Consider the following 17,804-nt stretch of genomic DNA (forward strand, 5'->3'; position numbering starts at 1 on the left):
CCCCCTACATAGGGTCACTTGGCAGATATGGATTGACACCTATCCTAATGATCACTGATACACACTGACACAGAGCAGAATAGAGACTGTTCCCTGTCCACAGAGACCATGATACACACTGACACAGAGCAGAATAGAGACTGTTCACCGTCCACAGAGACCATGATACACACTGACACAGAGCAGAATAGGGACTGTTCCCCCTACATAGGGTCACTTGGCAGATATGGATTGACACCTGTCCTCAAAACCCCTGATACACACTGACACAGGGCAGAATAGAGACTGTTCCCTGTCCACAGAGACCATGATACACACTGACACAGAGCAGAATAGAGACTGTTCACCGTCCACAGAGACCATGATACACACTGACACAGAGCAGAATAGAGACTGTTCCCTGTCCACAGACACCATGATACACACTGACACAGAGTGTCCGCGTGAAATAGGGCCATGAGTAATGACGTCATGGCAAAACTCCCATGGAAAATTGCACAGTTGATACAGAGTCTGCTTTTAATCCATAAAGGGCAGAAATCACCTAACATTGACACATGTCCTCAAAGCCCAGCCCTGATACACACTGACACAGAGCAGAATAGAGACTGTTCCCCCTACATAGGGTCACTTGGCAGATATGGATTGACACCTGTCCTCAAAACCCCTGATACACACTGACAGAGCAGAATAGGGACTGTTCCTCCTACATAGGGTCACTTGGCAGATATGGATTGACACCTGTCCTCAAAACCCCTGATACACACTGACACAGAGCAGAATAGGGACTGTTCCCCCTACATAGGGTCACTTGGCATATATGGATTGACACCTGTCCTCAAAACCCCTGATACACACTGACACAGAGCAGAATAGGGACTGTTCCCCCTACATAGGGTCACTTGGCAGATATGGATTGACACCTATCCTAATGATCCCTGATACACACTGACACAGAGCAGAATAGAGACTGTTCCCTGTCCACAGAGACCATGATACACACTGACACAGAGCAGAATAGAGACTGTTCACCGTCCACAGAGACCATGATACACACTGACACAGAGCAGAATAGGGACTGTTCCCCCTACATAGGGTCACTTGGCAGATATGGATTGACACCTATCCTCAAAACCCCTGATACACACTGACACAGAGCAGAATAGAGACTGTTCCCTGTCCACAGAGACCATGATACACACTGACACAGAGTGTCCGCGTGAAATAGGGCCATGAGTAATGACGTCACGGGTAGCCTGCCCATAGTATCGCATAGGGTGGAAGAGCTGATAGGACATCTGAAACGTATTGGGATGGAGATGCTTAATTGTTCTCCAAAATGCTTGACACCACCCCATAGTGAATCTCTGCAAACTTTAATACCATCAGAGGAGGAAGAATGTGGCAGCCCACTGGGATTATTCGAAAAATTTCAAATTGATGATTTTCCAGACCCTGTGGTTGACATTAGTCCAGATTTACATCTTGTGACCCATGAGGATGTTCCAGGCACTACTTGTGAAATAAAGACAGATAATAAAGTGAATGATCCTTCTCCTTGGGACTTGCACCCTGTCGTTGAAGGTGGAGTAGGCAATGGCAAGAGCATGCTGTGGGTAGTCAGTGCAAACACTCTCTTCCCGGTGAATAATGAGGAGACTAACTATGATGACGTTATTTGCGTTGAAAGTAATGATGCCAGTTTGAGTGGGAGTGTGCGGAAAAGATATTGGAGTTTAGGTAAGAGTACCATCTTGACCGCTGCTATCCTACCAGACCAGGAGACGTATTTCCCTCCCACTCAAACTGCCAATGCAATACCTCAAAGACATACAATCACTCTTTAACACTTACATCTGGGGATCCATTAAACCCAGAGTAGCAAAAACAACTCTGTACAAAATGTTTAACCAAGGGGGCATGGGTATGCCCGACGTGACAGGTTACTATAGGGCGGCCCAAATAGCCCCACTGTTAGCCGCATTCCATCATATTCAACCATTAACATGGATGAAGATTGAGCAGGAATTTGCTGAAGGATACCCACTCACGCATCTAGCATGGCTACCCAAAGAAAAAAGACCTATATGCCGAAACATGCTACCCACGACAAAACTAACCTTAACATTGTGGGACAACTACAGAATGAAGCAGGGTCTCATGGGACAAACTCCCTTAGCACTCCCAATAGCAGCCATGCCGATTCTTATCCCTGACTTTAATCATAAGATTTGGAATAGGCATGGAGTCCACACATTGTCCCAACTCATGCAAAACTCGCACCCCAAGTCATTTACAGAACTACAAACAGAGTTCAACCTCCCCTCTGTAGCTCACTTTTCATACCAACAACTTCTATCCTGGATCACTGCGCAACGAAAGGAACGACCTTCGACTGAGCCAACAACACCCTCCGTAGCAGTGGAAAGGATCTGCCTGCGCAGCAACCCACCGACAAAACTAATTTCCACGATTTATGCCTCAGAACATAAAATGTCCAACACAGACTCCCTTCCATTCAAGTCACTCTGGGAGAAAGAATTTAATTATAAACTGACAGAAACTCAATGGAAAACAATAATCCAAGCCCAAAAACGAATGACCCTGTGCGCAACGCATATTGAACTATCGCGTAAAGTGCTATATAGATGGTACCTAGTCCCCACCCGGCTCAAACACAGCTACCCGAACATGTCAGACACCTGCTGGAGGTGCCAAACCCAAAAAGGTACGATGCTGCACATCTGGTGGCACTGCAGCAAACTTCAGGCCTACTGGAAAGAGGTTCACAATCTCGCAGAACAATGCACAGGCACACGAATTCCCTTTAAGCCAGAAACATTTCTACTCCTTTTGCCCCCAAAAGGTCTGCACAAAATGCAACAGTACATATTATACCAAATACTTATCGCAGCCCTCACAGAAATCAGTAGACACTGGAAAAATGCAAACCCACCCACGATTGCAAAATGTATACACACAGTAGACATCAATTGCACATATGAGCTGATGGCAAGACGAACACGATCTAACACAGAACCCTGGCGCAAAGCCTGGGACACCTGGAAACAACACTCTGCACTCCGCACACAGTATGACCTCGCGAATTCAGGGAATAACTGATGGAAATAATTGATAGGTTAACTAATTAATCAATGGGCACACTAATTCTCACTAAACCCTGCCATCTTCCCCCCCCTCCCCCCCCTCCCCCCCACCCAGTTACACTTCTCACCTTAGCACCTATTTAAACCCACAACAAACCACATGAAACCCATACTGGGCACACTACTACTGGCACTGCACTTGCCATCCTTTGGGCCAACATGACTCACATAGCATCACTGACCGCGGACAAAGACCTCTCACATACTTGGGCCTTTCACTCAGAAGGGTAACAACAAGAAGGCTACCAAGAGAGGGTGGGATTTATGATGGGTTCTATGAATAAGTTTTATGAATAAGTTCTATGAATCAGTTTATAAATAAGCTTTATAAATGAGTTCTATAAAAAGGATTGTGAAAGAATGCAACATAATGCAACATTCTCTTCGGTATGGTTAATATGGTCTAAGATGTGGTAGAGAATATAACCTGCTATGTGCTAGGAATTGACGTGACCCCTTCCCCTTCCTTTCTGTATTCCTTTATACTTGCAAAACAATAAAAATTGTCAAATTCAAAAAAAGAAAGTAATGATGCCAGACATCTTTTGAAACCATATGGAAGGAACGAATTGGTTAAAAGAAAGGCAAGAGACCACCTGCATATAGACAAGAATACGCATAAGAGAAAGAAGAGAACAGGTGAAAAAGAGAAGCTGCAGACTGCCTATCTGCAAATAGTTGAGTTATGTCCTGAAGATGTCCGTGTTACCACAGTGCAGACTCTGTTTGATACACTACTGAGGAGAGTCAGAGAAACGCCAGATCTTCACGTATTGGATGAGTCGGTGCGTGGAGTTGCAGAGAACGTAGACCAATATTTAAACTTTTCCTGTGTACTGACAGCAGATATACATAGGGTCACTTGGCAGATATGGATTGACACCTGTCCTCAAAACCCCTGATACACACTGACACAGAGCAGAATAGAGACTGTTCCCTGTCCACAGAGACCATGATACACACTGACACAGAGCAGAATAGGGACTGTTACCCCTACATAGGGTCACTTGGCAGATATGAATTGACAAATCCCTGACAAACAGCTACCACATGCAAGGAAGGCAGCAGGGGCGCAAATGACCCACTCCCGACGCGGTAAGGTAAGGACGACAAATAACAATACAGGACTCTTTAGAGGCCCTGTAATTGTAATCAGTCCACTTGAAATCCTTTAACTTTGATCAATTGGAGGGAAGTCTGGTGCAGAGCCACTGACCCATGCGCAGGGCCAGCCTTAGGCCTTTGGGCGCCCTGTGCATGAAATCTTCACCCTGTCACACCCATGTGCAAGAAATCTTCACCCTGTCATAGGGTCACTTGGCAGATATGGATTGACAAATCCCTGACAAACAGCTACCACATGCAAGGAAGGCAGCAGGGGCGCAAATGACACACTGCCGACGCGGGAAGGTAGTGACGACAAATAACAATACAGGACTCTTTAGAGGCCCTGTAATTGTAATCAGTCCACTTGAAATCCTTTAACTTTGATCAATTGGAGGGAAGTCTGGTGCAGAGCCACTGACCCATGCGCAGGGCCAGCCTTAGGCCTTTGGGCGCCCTGTGCATGAAATCTTCACCCTGTCACACCCATGTGCAAAAAAATCTTCACCCTGTCATAGGGTCACTTGGCAGATATGGATTGACAAATCCCTGACAAACAGCTACCACATGCAAGGAAGGCAGCAGGGGCGCAAATGACACACTCCCGACGCGGGAAGGTAGTGACGACAAATAACAATACAGGACTCTTTAGAGGCCCTGTAATTGTAATCAGTCCACTTGAAATCCTTTAACTTTGATCAATTGGAGGGAAGTCTGGTGCAGAGCCACTGACCCATGCGCAGGGCCAGCCTTAGGCCTTTGGGCGCCCTGTGCAAGAAATCTTCACCCTGTCACACCCATGTGCAAGAAATCTTCACCCTGTCATAGGGTCACTTGGCAGATATGGATTGACAAATCCCTGACAAACAGCTACCACATGCAAGGCAGGCAGCAGGGGCGCAAATGACCCACTCCCGACGCGGGAAGGTAGTGACGACAAATAACAATACAGGACTCTTTAGAGGCCCTGTAATTGTAATCAGTCCACTTGAAATCCTTTAACTTTGATCAATTGGAGGGAAGTCTGGTGCAGAGCCACTGACCCATGCGCAGGGCCAGCCTTAGGCCTTTGGGCACCCTGTGCAAGAAATCTTCACCCTGTCACACCCATGTGCAAGAAATCTTCACCCTGTCACACACACACACACAGGCAGACAGCCATACACACGCACACACACAACTGCGACTGACTAGGTTTGTCACCTCCTCAAAAGGACGCATGAGCCTACAGGCATTGCGCATGAGCGTCCAGTAACGTGGAAAAAAAATTCCCAGCTCCCCAGAGTCTGTCCTAGCACCCCGGTCATACAAATATTCATTAACAGCTTTTTCTTGTTGGAGCAGGCGGTCGAACATTAGGAGTGTTGAATTCCAACGTGTAGGGCTGTCGCAAATAAAGCGCCTCACTGGCATGTTGTTTCGCCGCTGGATATCGGCAAAGTGAGCCATGGCCGTGTAGGAACGCCTGAAATGGCCACACACCTTCCTGGCCTGCTTCAGGACGTCCTGTAAGCCTGTGTACTTATGCACAAAGCGTTGTCCGATCAGATTACACACATGTGCCATGCACGGCACATGTGTCAACTTGCCCAACTTCAATGCCGCTATCAAATTTTTTCCGTTGTCACACACCACTTTGCCGATATCCAGTTGCTGCGGAGTCAGCCACTTTTCCACCTGTGCGTTCAGGGCGGACAGGAGTGCTTGTCCGGTGTGACTCTCTGCTTTCAAGCAAGTCAAACCCAAGACGGCGTGACACTGCCGTATCCGGGATGTGGAATAGTACCTGGGGAGCTGGGGGGGTGCCGTTGATGTGGAGCAAGAAGCAGCGGCACAAGAGGACTCAGCCGAGGAGGTTATGGAAGAGGATGGAGTAGGAGGAGTAGAGGAGGTGGCAGCAGGACTGCCTGCAATTCGTGGCGGTGTCACCAACTCCTCTGCAATGCCACGCATTCCTTGCTTGTCAGCCGTCAGCAGGTTTACCCAATGCGCAGTGTAGGTGATATACCTGCCCTGACCATGCTTTGCAGACCAGGTATCAGTGGTCAGATGGACCCTTGCCCCAACACTGTGTGCCAGACATGCCATGACTTCCTTTTGCACAATCGAGTACAAGTTGGGGATTGCCTTTTGTGAAAAGAAATTCCGGCCGGGTACCTTCCACTGCGGTGTCCCAATAGCTACAAATTTTTTGAACGCCTCAGACTTAACCAGATTGTATGGTAAAAGCTGGCAGGCTAATAGTTCGGATAAGCCAGCTGTCAGACGCTGGGCAAGGGGGTGACTTGGTGACATTGGCTTCTTACGCTCAAACATGTCCTTGACCGAAACACATGACTGTGGGCAGATGAGCGGGAACTGCTCAAGGCGGGAGACGGAGTGGCGGATGGTTGAGAGGGGGCAAGAAGGACAGCAGTGGTTGACGTGGCTGAAGATGCTGGACCAGGAGGAGGATGGCGGCTTAGAGTAGGCGTGCTGCTTGTACTCATGTGTTGATCCCATGGGCGTTTGTGATGTGAGATCATGTGCCTACGCAAAGCAGTTGTACCTAGGTGGGTGTTGGACCTCCCACGACTCAGTTTCCTTTGGCACAGGTTGCAAATGGCATCGCTGTTGTCAGAGGCAGACACACAAAAAAAATGCCACACTGCTGAGCTCTGCAATGACGGCATTCTGGTGGTGGACACAGCATGCGTTGATTGGCATGCTGTCGGGCTGACCCCGGGTGCCGATGCATGCTGTCTGACTGTGCCACTAGCTCCTTGCGACGAACCCCCCTGCTTCCAACTCGTCTCCTCCTCTTCTCTGTCTCCCCATCTGAACTTTCGCCCTGTTCTTCTTCTTGCCGAGCGGGCACCCACGTGACATCCATGGACGCATCGCCATCATCAACCGCTTTGCTTGTATCTGACAACTCAGAAAAGGAAGCAGCAGCGGGTACAACATCATCATCATCACACCGTACCTCCATGTGTTTAATGCTGCCTGCCTGAGACATATCCCTGTTATCTACATCCTCTAGCAATAATGGTTGCGCATCACTCATTTCTTCAAACGGGTGTGTGAAAAACTCCTCTGACATACCAAGTAAAGCGGCTGTGGTGCTAGTTTTGGTGGTGGCGGCAGGCGGGTGAGTGCTATCTTGAGAGGTGCCTGAAGCTAAGCTGGAGGAGGATGGTGCGTCAAGGTTCCGAGCGGAGGCTGTACAAGATTGGGTGTCCTGTGTTAGCCAGTCAACTAAGTCCTCAGAACTTTTCAAGTTCAGGGTACGTGGCTTCTGAAAACTGGGCATTATTCTAGGGCAAAAGGGAATCACAGCACCACGACCACGACGGCCCCTGCGGGGTGGCCTGCCTCTGCCTGTCATTTTTTGGGGGATTAGTGGTACTATGCGTGCAAGCTACTGTGAGACCAGATATGATTGGCAATGTGCACTGGAACAGTTCTGCAGAGCACACGCTGAAGGAAGGACTGACAGAGCCGCTTGAAGACAAGTAACTGCTATTCAATCTATAACAGTGAAAAACAAATTTTGGTTTTAAAAGCACGCTATAGAGAAACCAAATATGATTGGCAACTGTCAAAGCACGCTGGAAAAGGTCTACAGAGCACACGCTGAAGTAGGCCTGACACCCAGACGCTTGCAGACAACTAACTGATCTTCTATTACAGTGAAAAAAAATGATTTCTTTAAAATCTAAAGCTTAACCAATTGTTAAAACAGATATGAGTGGTGGCACTGGGCAAGTAGGCACAGTATCCAATGTGAACCTCACACAGAAGCTGGCAGGCAGGCAACTGCTCTTCTATTACAGTGGAAAAAAATTATTTATTTTAAATCTAAAGCTTAACCAATTGTTAAAACAGATATGAGTGGTGGCACTGGGCTAGTGGGCACAGTATCCAATGTGAACCTCACACAGAAGCTGGCAGGCAGGCAACTGCTCTTCTATTACAGTGGAAACAAAATTTTGGTTGTAAAAGCACGCTCTAGAGACACAAGATATGAGTGGCAACTGTCAAAGCACGCTGGCAGGGTTGTGCAGGGCACACGCTGAAGGAAGGCCTGACAGAGCCGCTTGAAGGACACTGACTGTCTGCTATTAGCTTACACTGGAAACCTTTTTTCTTTGTAAAAGCACGCTAAAGAGACACCAGATATGATTGGCAACTGTCAAAGCACGCTGGCACAGGTCTGCAGAGCACACGCTGAAGTAGGCCTGACACCCAGATGCTTGCAGACAACTAACTGATCTTCTATTACAGTGAAAAAAAATGATTTCTTTAAAATCTAAAGCTTAACCAATTGTTAAAACAGATATGAGTGGTGGCACTGGGCAAGTAGGCACAGTATCCAATGTGAACCTCACACAGAAGCTGGCAGGCAGGCAACTGCTCTTCTATTACAGTGAAAAAAAATATTTATTTTAAATCTAAAGCTTAACCAATTGTTAAAACAGATATGAGTGGTGGCACTGGGCTAGTGGGCACAGTATCCAATGTGAACCTCACACAGAAGCTGGCAGGCAGGCAACTGCTCTTCTATTACAGTGGAAACAAAATTTTGGTTGTAAAAGCACGCTATAGAGACACAAGATATGAGTGGCAACTGTCAAAGCACGCTGGCAGGGTTGTGCAGGGCACACGCTGAAGGAAGGCCTGACAGAGCCGCTTGAAGGACACTGACTGTCTGCTATTAGCTTACACTGGAAACCTTTTTTCTTTGTAAAAGCACGCTAAAGAGACACCAGATATGATTGGCAACTGTCAAAGCACGCTGGCACAGGTCTGCAGAGCACACGCTGAAGTAGGCCTGACACCCAGACGCTTGCAGACAACTAACTGATCTTCTATTACAGTGAAAAAAAATGATTTCTTTAAAATCTAAAGCTTAAGCTATTGTTAAAACAGATATGAGTGGTGGCACTGACTGTGCAAATGGGCAAGGCATCCAACCTGACACAGAAGCTGGCAGGCAGGCAACTGCTCTTCTATTACAGTGAAAAAAAATTATTTATTTTAAATCTAAAGCTTAACCAATTGTTAAAACAGATATGAGTGGTGGCACTGGGCTAGTGGGCACAGTATCCAATGTGAACCTCACACATAAGCTGGCAGGCAGGCAACTGCTCTTCTATTACAGTGAAAAACATGATTTATTTAAAATCTAAAGCTTAACCAATTGTTAAAACAGATATGAGTGGTGGCACTGACTGTGCAAATGGGCAAGGCATCCAACCTGACACAGAAGCTGGCAGGCAGGCAACTGCTCTTCTATTACAGTGAAAAAAAATATTTATTTTAAATCTAAAGCTTAACCAATTGTTAAAACAGATATGAGTGGTGGCACTGGGCTAGTGGGCACAGTATCCAATGTGAACCTCACACAGAAGCTGGCAGGCAGGCAACTGCTCTTCTATTACAGTGAAAAAAATTATTTATTTAAAATCTAAAGCTTAACCAATTGTTAAAACAGATATGAGTGGTGGCACTGACTGTGCAAATGGGCAAGGCATCCAACCTGACACAGAAGCTGGCAGGCAGGCAACTGCTCTTCTATTACAGTGAAAAAAAAATATTTCTTTTAAATGTAAAGCTTAACCTATTGTTAAAACAGATATGAGTGGTGGCACTGGGCAAATAGGCACAGTATCCAATGTGAACCTCACACAGAAGCTGGCAGGCAGGCACCTGCAATTACATTACACAGGAAAAAAAAAATAAAAGCAGCCTGATATTATAGCCCTAAAAAGGGCTTTTTGGGGTGCTATCCTTACAGCAGAGATCAGATGAGTCCTTCAGGATTGTAGTGGACACTGAATACCCTAGCCTAGCTATCAATTTCCCTATTGTAACGAGTATATACCCCTACACGCAGGATCCAGCCTAACAGAAGACAGTACAGAGGAGAGATACGTCTACCGGACCTTAGAGTGGCCGGACTCGACGTAATAGGATAAGACAGAGTCAGGAACGATCCGAGGTCAAGGGCACAAAGAGACAGCGTAAACGAAAACTAGCCGGGGACTGGTACACAGGAATCAGCAAGCCGGCAAACAGTACAGAATAGGATAAAGCGAAAACGAAGTCAGAATACAAAGCCAAGGTCAAATACGGAGAAACACAACTGAACACAACAAGCACTAAAGGGAACTGTAGCAGAAACCACGATAGGGCAAGGAACTAAGGGAAAAGGGTAAGTATAAGTAGCCTTCAAACTAATATGATTGGCTCCTGTCACTTCCACTCCCCCAACAGGTAAGTGTATGGGCTGATTGGCATGACAGGAGCCAATGGGAGCCTTTTTGCAATTTAGGCTCCCACTGTCTCTTTAAGAGCGCGCCCGAGATTCGCGGCGCGCTCTTAGCTGCAGGCGGGACACGTGACCGCTTCTCGCGGTCACTGCCCGCCTTCCTGTCTGAACAGTCGGACGAGCCGCGCGCGGCTCGTGCAGCCGCAGGACCGCGCGCGGCTTGAAGAGAGGACCGCGTCCGGCCCCCGGATAAGGTAAGTACCGCTACAGTACCCCCCCCTGAGGACACGCCCTCCGGGCGGGCAGGACCAGGCCTGGCAGGAAAACGCGAATGGAAAGAACGTACAAGGCGGGGAGCATGAACAGTGTCACGTTTAAACATTTGTTATGAAGGAACACAACTGCAGATTTCGTATAGTTTGAATATTTATTATAAAAAGTAAAAGGTATTGACTTTAATTCCAATTTACAGGTACTGTAGTTTTAAGTAATAAACGATAACTGAAGTCCACAATTATAAGCACTGTAGCTTTAAGTAGTAAATGATAACTGAAGTCCACAATTACAGGCACTGTAGCTTTAAGGAGTAAACGATAGTAAATTGCAGACACTGAATCAATAAAGAGTCTCTTAGTAGAATCAACGGTTTAGGTGATAAGTAATTACAATAGCTGTTCCATACTTTAACTGAAGCAAGACAGATGCAGATAACTGATATGAAGTATGAGTTGAAGTTAGCTGTAACGGGATTGTTTTTACCGAAGGACTTTTGGAGACAAGTAATAACAGCTTTTAGATGCAACTCTTATCACATTGGTTTTACTTAGCTTCCGGCATATAGAACACTGGTTCCCGAGATCTCCTCAGAGGCGTATGAAGAGTGTTTAATCTTTAGTTGTGGATGAGGAGAGGTGAAGGGAACTTTGCAGAGTCTTTCAGTCCGGTCTGGTAGCAGAGGCTTTCACAACGAAGTTGTAGCCGGGTTGTGAGTAAGGAACGTAGTTCAATAATCCAGCCCTGATCAGCTGGTGCAGTCAGATTAAATAGGCAGACCGTGTCGTACAGGGGTGTGGCTAGGCTCCGTGGAACCAGGAAGTAAGAGGATACCATAGTTAAGGCATTACAGTACCCCCTCTCTAATGAGCAACCTCTGGGTGCTATTGATTTGGCTTAGAAGGGTTATGCTTGTGAAATTTGGAAATCAATTTATTAGCATGAACAACAGAGGAGTTTTCCCATGTATCTTCATCAACACCATATCCTTTCCATCTGATGAGGTATTGTAAGGAGCCACGATGGATCCTTGAATCCAGTATACTTTGAATTTCGTATTCTTCTTCACCCTGGACCAATATGGGATCAGGAGAAGTAGTGACATTTCTTTGGAAAGGATCAGGATGATGAGGCTTCAACAAGGACAATTGATTGGATCTTTGGCATACAGAACAAGATTTGACATAAGATTCGATAGTTTGGTCTTGACAAGGCCACCAACAGTATCTTTTAGACAATTCAAGGGTCCTTTTCATACCTGGATGACCTGCCAGAGGAGAATCATGAATAAATTCAAGTACTTTAATTCTGAAAGAGGGATGTACATAAATCCGGTCTTTAAAATAGTAGAGACCGTTTTTCTTGGATAATTTCATTGATTTAGGAAGTTCAAGAGCATCTTCACTGAGACCTTTAATGTCGTCAATAAGAGAAGATAAGATTCCAATGACTTTAGGCAAAGGAGGTTCTTGAGGAGTTTTGTGTTGAGAAAGGACAGCTCCAATTGCAAATTCCGAAGCATCCGTTTCAAGGACATAAGGATATGAAGGATTTGGAAGTTGAAGGATAGGAGCTGTTGTAAACTTTCTCTTTAATTCACCAATGACTGTAGGAGGAGGAGACTCCAGTTCGGTGTCAGAACAACATGAGGTTTTAGCTGGTTCTTTCGTAGACTGAAGAATTGGAATTTGCTGTAAACATGTTTCTTTACAATAATGTGAGTTAAAGGTGAGAGAGAAAGGAAACCATGAGATTTGAGGGTTGTGGTTCCTTAACCAGTTGATCCCTAATATAATAGGAAAAAATGGTGATGAGATAACATCAAATATAAGACTTTCCGTATGAGTATGATTGATAGTTACTTTTAGAGGGATGGATTCATGAAGTATTGGTCCCGATGAGATGAGGGACCCGTCAATCACTTTAATAGGTACAGAAGTTCTTTTACGAACACAAGGAATTTTATTCTTTGTTACAAAGGCTGAGTCGATGAATACTCCATTTGCACCGGAATCGATAACAGCCTTGGTTATAATTCTTTTATTGTCCCACTGTAATACAAGAACGATAGGGGACATTTGAGTATTTGCTGTAGAGGGAAGTACACTTAGGATGGAAGAGGCATGAGACTGCCTTCTGCCTTTTATCCGTTTCAATGAAGGACAATCAGAGACTAAATGAACTTGAGAGGCACAATACATGCATAGGTTTAATTGACGTCTTCGATTTTTCTCTTCAGGAGTGAGGGGACTTCTTATTATCCCTATTTCCATAGGTTCGATTGGTATGGAAGTCTTATCTGGAGCTTTTGAGGGAGTGAAAGGTTTGCGGTCTTTTGAATGTGAAAGGGCTTTTTCGGCCTTTCTTTCTCTTAATCTTCTGTCAATGCTGATTGATAGGCGAATTAGAGCGTTCAAATTAGTAGGGAGTTCTGTTCTAGATAATTCATCTTTTACAGCTTCCGATAAACCAATTCGAAACTGGTTGCGCAATGTGATGTCATTCCATTGCGTTTCTATAGCCCATCTTTTGAATTCAGCAATGTAATCTTCAACTGGTCTATTTCTTTGCTGTAGTGTTCTGATTGTTAAATCAGCTGTAGCTTGTTTGTTAGGATCTTCATAGAGAAGAGACATGGCTTCAAAAAATTCATCTAGTGAATTTAAAATGGGGTCATCGTTTTCCAGAAAGGAATGAGCCCATGACATAGGTTCACCTCTTAGAAAAGAAATAACCGAACAAACTTTAGTTCTTTCTGTAGGATAGGATCTAGGTTTCAAAGCAATTAAAAGTTTGCAAGAGTTGAGGAACTCCCTGTATCTGGAACGATCTCCATAGAACTTTTCAGGGTTACACACAGCAGGATCACTAGCCGAGTGCAGAGTAGTATGAGGAGTATGAGTTTGTAAATCTCTGATATAAGTGAGAAGTCTTTCATTAGTAACTTGCAGGTCTTGCACACTTTGGGCTAGTGCATTAACTCTTTGATTCAGCGTAGCTATAGTAGAATCGAAATCTGCTGGATCCATTACAATGGCTGGATTATTCTGTCACGTTTAAACATTTGTTATGAAGGAACACAACTGCAGATTTCGTATAGTTTGAATATTTATTATAAAAAGTAAAAGGTATTGACTTTAATTCCAATTTACAGGTACTGTAGTTTTAAGTAATAAACGATAACTGAAGTCCACAATTATAAGCACTGTAGCTTTAAGTAGTAAATGATAACTGAAGTCCACAATTACAGGCACTGTAGCTTTAAGGAGTAAACGATAGTAAATTGCAGACACTGAATCAATAAAGAGTCTCTTAGTAGAATCAACGGTTTAGGTGATAAGTAATTACAATAGCTGTTCCATACTTTAACTGAAGCAAGACAGATGCAGATAACTGATATGAAGTATGAGTTGAAGTTAGCTGTAACGGGATTGTTTTTACCGAAGGACTTTTGGAGACAAGTAATAACAGCTTTTAGATGCAACTCTTATCACATTGGTTTTACTTAGCTTCCGGCATATAGAACACTGGTTCCCGAGATCTCCTCAGAGGCGTATGAAGAGTGTTTAATCTTTAGTTGTGGATGAGGAGAGGTGAAGGGAACTTTGCAGAGTCTTTCAGTCCGGTCTGGTAGCAGAGGCTTTCACAACGAAGTTGTAGCCGGGTTGTGAGTAAGGAACGTAGTTCAATAATCCAGCCCTGATCAGCTGGTGCAGTCAGATTAAATAGGCAGACCGTGTCGTACAGGGGTGTGGCTAGGCTCCGTGGAACCAGGAAGTAAGAGGATACCATAGTTAAGGCATTACAAACAGCATCCGCAGAGATCCAACTGCGCTCCTCAGGCCCATAACCCTTCCAATGTACCAAGTACTGAAGCCGACCCCTAAGAAAACGAGAGTCAATAACAGCAGATACTTCGAACTCCTCATGACCCTCCACAGAGACAGGAGGGGGAGGGGGAGTATGCCGGGTATAGCGGTTGCGTACGTAAGGCTTCAACAAAGAGGTGTGAAATACATTGGGTATACGCAGATTCTTAGGCAGACCCAAGGCATAAGAAACGGGATTAACCCTATGTATAATGCGATAAGGACCAATGAAGCGGGGAGCCAATTTCATAGAAGGCACCCGGAGGCGAATATTCCGTGTGGAAAGCAAAACCCTGTCCCCCACAACATAGGAAGGAGCCGCTCTGCGATGCTTGTCAGCCTGAGCCTTCTGGCGGGCAGCAGAGTCCACCAAAGAACGCTGAACCTGCTCCCAAGTATTACGCAAACCAGCCAAATGCTCATCCAGAACTGGCATGCCCTGTGAGGAGAATGCAGCCGGAAGAACAACGGGATGCTGGCCATAGACAACGTAAAAAGGGCTTTTGCCGGAAGAATCATGAGTGGCATTATTCCGAGCAAATTCAGCCCAAGGAAGCAGGTCAGACCAATTGTCCTGATGGTGAGACACAAAACAACGGAGGTACTGCTCAAGAGACTGGTTGGCACGTTCAGCAGCTCCATTAGACTGGGGATGGTAAGCGGAAGAAAATGAGAGGGAAATACCCATCTCCGAACAAAAGGCTTTCCAGAACCTGGAAACAAATTGGCTACCCCTATCGGATACAATAGATAAGGGAATACCATGTAATCGAAACACTTCTCTAGCGAAGATAAGAGCCAATTCCTTGGAAGTGGGCAACTTGCGAAGAGACACAAAGTGAGCCATTTTGGAAAACCGATCTACTATCATTAGGATGACTGTGTTACCATTCGAAGGGGGTAATTCAACAATAAAATCCATTGATAGATTAGACCAAGGTCTCTCGGGAACGGGTAACGGATGCAACAGCCCACAAGGAACTCTACGAGAAGTTTTCATACATGCACAAGTAGTACAAGCACTTATATAGTCAGTAACATCCTTACGTAAGGTATCCCACCAGAAATACCGAGAAACGGCTGACACTGTTTTGGAAATACCAGGATGTCCAGCAGTCTTAGTATCGTGATAAAGTGACAGAATATCCCGTCTCTCGGGAATGTCAACGAACAATTTATCATTAGGCCTCTCGCTGGGTGCCATGCCTTGTTTCGCTTGTATGGCCTGCAAGAGGGACGAGGAAATAGACAATATAGTAGTTGCTATTATCCTGTCTGGGGGAATGACAGGAGTGACATCAATCTCCTGTTTGTCAATAGTCTCGAATTGTCTGGACAGAGCGTCCGCTTTGGTGTTCCGGTCACCTGGCCTATAGGTGATTATATAATTAAAATGAGACAAGAACAGTGACCACCTAGCCTGCCTTGAAGACAATCTTTTAGCTTCGCTAAGGTAGGATAGGTTCTTATGATCTGTAAATATGAGAATAGGATCCTTAGTTCCTTCTAGCAAATGTCTCCATTCTTTGAGTGCTAAAATGATAGCAAGGAGTTCGCGATTACCCACATCATAATTCCTCTCTGCCTTAGACATTTGTTTAGAAAAGAATCCACAAGGATGCAATGGCTTGTCAGGAGACTCTCTTTGGGATAAGACAGCACCTACCCCTATATCGGAAGCATCAACCTCAAGTATATATGGCAATGAGGGGACAGGATGCTGTAAAATAGGGGCAGAGGCGAACGTAGTTTTAAGAAAGTCAAAAGCCTGAAGTGCCTCAGTAGACCAGACACGTGTATTGCCATCCTTTTTAGTCATACGAGTAATAGGCGCTACTATAGACGAAAAACCTTTGATAAAACGTCTATAATAATTAGAGAAACCCAGAAAACGCTGGATGGCTTTCAGACCTTGCGGCAGAGGCCATTCTATGACTGCAGCGAGCTTCTGGGGATCCATCCGAAAACCCTCGGCGGAAATCAAATACCCTAGAAACTGGACCTCGGACTGGTCGAATAGACATTTTTCTAATTTGCAATAAAGACCATTAGCAAGAAGGGTCTTCAGAACTGTTGTAACATGTCTGTGATGAGCGTGAATGTCAGTAGAATATATTAAAATGTCATCCAAGTACACAATAACAAATGAGTGAATAAAGTCCCTTAAGACATCATTAATAAATTCTTGGAACACTGCTGGGGCATTGCAAAGCCCAAATGGCATGACGGTATACTCATAATGACCTGACCGAGTGTTAAAGGCTGTCTTCCATTCGTGGTCCTTTTTAATACGTATCAAATTGTATGCTCCTCTAAGATCTAATTTGGTGAATACCGTAGCATGTTTGAGCCTGTCAAACAATTCTGTTATTAGAGGTATAGGGTAAGCATTTTTGATGGTGATCTTGTTAAGACCTCTATAATCAATGCAAGGTCTTAAATCACCTTCTTTCTTTGATACAAAGAAGAACCCCGCTCCAGCCGGAGAAGAGGATCTTCTAATAAATCCCTTGTCTAATGACTCTTTAATGTACTCCTCCATGACACGGTTTTCTTGAACAGATAGGGGGTACACCCTGCCCTTAGGAGGTATAGTACCAGGCAACAAATCAATAGCACAATCGTAGGGTCTGTGAGGCGGTAATTTGTCAGCCTCTCTTTTATCAAAGACAGTCTTTAAAGTTAAATACTGAGAGGGTATTGTCGTAGATAAAGGAGGAACAGTAGGAACGTTAATAGAATTCACAGGCGTGACTTCAATAGTACATGACTCATGGCAGGCTTCACTCCATGATTTTATCTGCCCTGTCTCCCAGTCAAAAATGGGATTGTGGGCACGTAACCATGGATACCCTAACACCAACTGTGAAGAGGGAGAGGTGATGACCTGGAACCGAATGGTTTCATAGTGTAGAACCCCTGTGTACATGTGTAGCGGTGTAGTCTCGTGAGTAACAACAGGAGATATCAATGGTCTACCATCTATGGCCTCAACGGCCAAGGGTATCTCCTTCTCTCTGATGGGAATATTGTTTCTCTTTACAAAACCAGAGTCTATAAAGTTCTCGGCTGCCCCAGAATCAACCAGGGCGTCTATGTTTTCAACTATACAACTCTCTCCCATATGTAAAGAAACAG

This window comes from Pelobates fuscus, chromosome 6, assembly GCF_036172605.1.
Source record: "Pelobates fuscus isolate aPelFus1 chromosome 6, aPelFus1.pri, whole genome shotgun sequence".
Taxonomy (NCBI): Eukaryota; Metazoa; Chordata; class Amphibia; order Anura; family Pelobatidae; genus Pelobates; species Pelobates fuscus.